The sequence below is a fragment of the Gadus morhua genome, chromosome 4, assembly GCF_902167405.1.
Source record: "Gadus morhua chromosome 4, gadMor3.0, whole genome shotgun sequence".
In the NCBI taxonomy this organism is placed as follows: Eukaryota; Metazoa; Chordata; class Actinopteri; order Gadiformes; family Gadidae; genus Gadus; species Gadus morhua.
Window position 1 is genome coordinate 1,070,108 of NC_044051.1, and position 4,209 is coordinate 1,074,316.

The window sequence follows — 4,209 nt, forward strand, 5'->3', positions numbered from 1 at the left end:
GGGTAGCGGTGGTGCGCTAAACTTGTTCTGTGAGCAGCTGGATGTGAACGATCGATTTTCAACTGTCCGCGCATGCACTGGTGTAATTGAGCTGCGCTGCTATACATCTTTTTTTATCAGTGTAACGAGTTGCGAGTCTAGTGCAGGCTGAGTTTGTTTTTTTCCCAGCACCCCCTGCTGAGAATACGTTCTCGCTGCAATGGTTGGACCAGATGTTATAAACATTAAACGGTCACATAAATCATTACTATTTTTAGAAAATGTATGTTTGTTTCATATAATTGTATTGGAAGTCCTGGTTTTCACTAGGGTTGCCGCGGTGTGGACATTTTCACACCGAGTAATACACTCGTCTCCACACCGGTATTACCGAGTATAAACGGTATAAACTTTGAAACTAGGTCAACCGCCACACAAGCATCGGTTGTTAGACCCTTCTCGTCCTTCAGTTGCCGCCAACGTTCGAAAGCAGCGCCTAGGATTATTCTTGATTTCAGTTTTTCTCTTTCAGCGTTTTTATTATCAATTACTCTCTGAAAAAGAGTTTTCCTTCTGTTTGCTGGTGGTGGTGGTGGTGGTGGGGATGGTGGCGCCTTGTCTGCCATGGAAATTGTCTTCTACTGCTAGGTCCAAATGTGGATTAACTAGTTCCAGTAGCTACCGCAGGATAACAACAAACAGGAGCTTGCTCTGGGTCACGAGCTCTGGGTCACGAGTACTGCACGAAGGGGTCGCGCGCGGGGCGCGGGGGAGGGGGAGTGCAGTACGACCGTTTGATTGACGTACTTACTGTCCAATGCAACTCGGTGGCAATGGAAATGATTGGCTGGAGTTTTTCGAGCCCTGCCCGTTCCGCAGATGATTGACTTGTTTAATTTTCATGTCAGTACTTCTAACTCAGTGGCTGTAAGCGGGTTATGATAAGGATTTCAAGTAATTTTGCAAAAATGGCCAAAAAAGCAAATCACCTATACAACCTTTAATGTGTCTGCAAGATGAACCGAAAAGTATCTCTCTAACACACACAAAAACACACACAAAAACACACACGCACGCACGCACACACGCACACACACACACACGCACACACACACACACACACACACACAAAACAGGAGACACACACGCACACAAAACAGGAGACACACACACACATACACACATTCCTACATCTGTGTGAACCACATCCTGAGGAACGACATGACAGTGATGGTGTGTTTCCCCTTTTTAATGGATGCTTTACTCCACCGAGAAAAAATCCCCCCAAAACGTTAAAGAACCTCAAGCCTTCACTTTCCACGACAATTCCATTGTGCATAATAGTCATCAAACATTAAGACGGACGTATCTTGCGTGGCTACAGGCTCCGTAAGCCGGACCTCCTCTGGAGACAACATGGTCAGAAACACATTGAAGGGGCGTTGGGCTCTGACGACGATGAGAACACAGAGGATGGCGTCATGGCCGCCTGTGTATGCAACATGACCCCCCCCCCCCAGTAGCTATCTGCTCTCCATGCTGGGGGGGGTTGGGTGTTGGGTGAGTTCAATCCAACTTTTCCAATTAAGCACAATGCACACACTAATTTGTACATACATTCAATTTGTACCAGGCTTTAGCTAGCCCACTGGACCGTACCAACTGTGATGTTGAGTGGCTTTAGCTAGCCCACTGGACCGTACCAACTGTGATGTTGATTGGCTTTAGCTAGCCCACTGGACCATACCAACTGTGATGTTGAGTGGCTTTAGCTAGCCCACTGGACCGTACCAGCTGTGATGTTGAGTGGCTTTAGCTAGCCCACTGGACCGTACCAGCTGTGATGTTGAGTGGCTTTAGCTAGCCCACTGGACCGTACCAGCTGTGATGTTGAGTGGCTTTAGCTAGCCCACTGGACCGTACCAGCTGTGATGTTGAGTGGCTTTAGCTAGCCCACTGGACCGTACCAACTGTGATGTTGAGTGGCTTTAGCTAGCCCACTGGACCGTACCAACTGCTCGGCGGATCCATCCTGCCTAGCAACGGAAGATCGCGTCGAACGATGACGTAGCGCTCATTCATTGAGCGTCACAAGACGAAATAACGTTAAACAGATAACACTTATTTTACAAATTACATTTATTAGCGTTGCTGACTTTATATTTGTATTGTATTTAATTGTTTAACCGCATTTAGCTAGTAAACTGAGTGTAATAACACAAGCTAGCTAGAATATGATACACTTTAAACACTCAGCTGCTAGCTAAATTCAAAACAATACAAATATAAAGTAAAAACAAGTGTTATCTGTATTATGTTATTTCGTCTTTGGCAACATGAGCGTGGATGTTTTTTTAAACCTGCCTGGCAACGGACAATCGCGTCGAACGATGACGTTATGTTTCGAACGCGGTTACGTATGCGGTACAATTTTCGCCCGCGGTACAGTTTTGGTGTGACAGCCCCTCTTTTGATGAGACAGATCTGAACGTCGGCCCACAAGTGGATTAATTAACCTGGGCTCTGGGCTGGGTGTGATCTCAATGGTTTATAGGTTTCAAGCACAACCACCAGATATGTGACGACAGCACATTTAGGACGGCTGCATCGCACAACGTTCTTTGTTCAACACTTTCAAAATGTGGATGACCTGGTAGTATATGTTTAAGTTGATATTTATTATGTTATTAAAACTGATTGAAGACAATCGTTGACATAATTTTCTTAATCATACAATGTTAAGTATTCTATTAGTTCATAATTATAAAGAATATTCCATTAAACGGTTAAGGATTTATTTGATTTGTCAAATAAGGATTAAACGGCCGGATATGCACATTTTTATGTTTTCCACCAAACTGACATTTTTTTTGGCACAAGAATGTTTTCATTTCGTTGATTCGCGTAACATCTGTAGTCTCTCTTTCTCTCTCTCCCAAACACAAAATAAACGGGGTCTCATTTCAATTATCAAATCGTTTCTAATTATTTTTCCTTCTCATAAATCTGGATCCAGTGTTACAAACAAATTCCAACAAGTTTTGGGAAACATTTAGTTCCATATGCCACTTTTGACGAATTTGATGTCATTAAAGGACATCACGTAGACTAGAGTTTGAATCTCTTCACACTCATCCAAACCAAACCAACATGTTTGAGTCAGTGAGATGTCCAGAGCCGCTAGCCTATGTCTAGAGGTGATGTGCTCCCTAAGTGTGTGAACAATAATAAATACAAAAACAACTTTATCGACAGACACTGAAGTTCACCCCTCCGCTAAGGTAAGACACTGTGCAGCCTCATGTTGTCTGTTTTGATGCACTGCGCCCACCGACCAGTAGGGGGCGGGTTTCACCTCGTGAAATAAACAGGCTAAACATCTCTGCCTTGTAGAAACACACATACATCTTCTTTTTTTAGATCATAATCCTCTCTCATCATCGTTTATGGTAAACCCTAGAAACCCATAACCCTAAACCTTCGATACTCTCAACAGCTTGCTAGACCATTCTGTATATGCTATATGCATTTCAAAAACCATTATGTATATTTGAATAATCCTGGTATTTCGGGTTGGTTGATTGTTTGAGGAATAACTTTTTCTCATTTGTTTACATATTCACATATTCATATCGAGTTTCCCTGGATTTGTTTTGGATCTGAAATGCTCTTCATTCATTGATCAGGTCTGATCACTTCCCTATAAAAAGCCTTCAAAATGCGGTTCTTTCTGACATCGACATTTTCCACATTACCCACATCAAGTCACAAGCAACAACCATCATCTTGAAGCATATCCAAACCACTCATCATCAACAACACATCAACACATTTCCAGAAGGATCTTTTCACATCTCTTTTTCTTTCTCTTTCCTTCTTTGTACATTGTTAAAAAATTAAAAAGACAAAAACAAAAAAACAAATATATAAAATATGAAGACAAGTTGCAGATGTGCATTCCTGGTCACTATTTCCGCAACATTTCTTTTTTTAAAACATACTCTCAACATAAATTCTCTTCAAATCTATTTACAAGCCGTTTTCCGCGTTAAAGGTTTCAGTCATCATTCATCGGTCAGCATAGAAATCGGTCGCAGGGGTTTGAGTCCAGACAGTTGGAAGACGATAAGCCGGTCGGTCGGACCTCGTACAGCAATCAGAGTTTTTCAAGTTAAAGAAGCGACTTCTACAGACCGGGAATAAATATGCAGGTTGTCAACACACGACCGT

At 42.6% G+C, this 4,209-nt stretch overlaps 1 protein-coding gene across 1 annotated transcript in view; it reads right to left on the reverse strand.

The window, feature by feature from the left end:
* Positions 1–2,638: 2,638 nt before the first annotated feature.
* LOC115541481 (diphosphoinositol polyphosphate phosphohydrolase 3-beta) overlaps positions 2,639–4,209 on the reverse strand; it is a 17,657-nt gene continuing 16,086 nt past the window's right edge. The window contains exon 5 of the mRNA XM_030353227.1: positions 2,639–4,209. This exon is cut by the window's right edge and continues 1,896 nt beyond it. The gene's annotated coding sequence lies outside the window, so the exon portion shown is untranslated.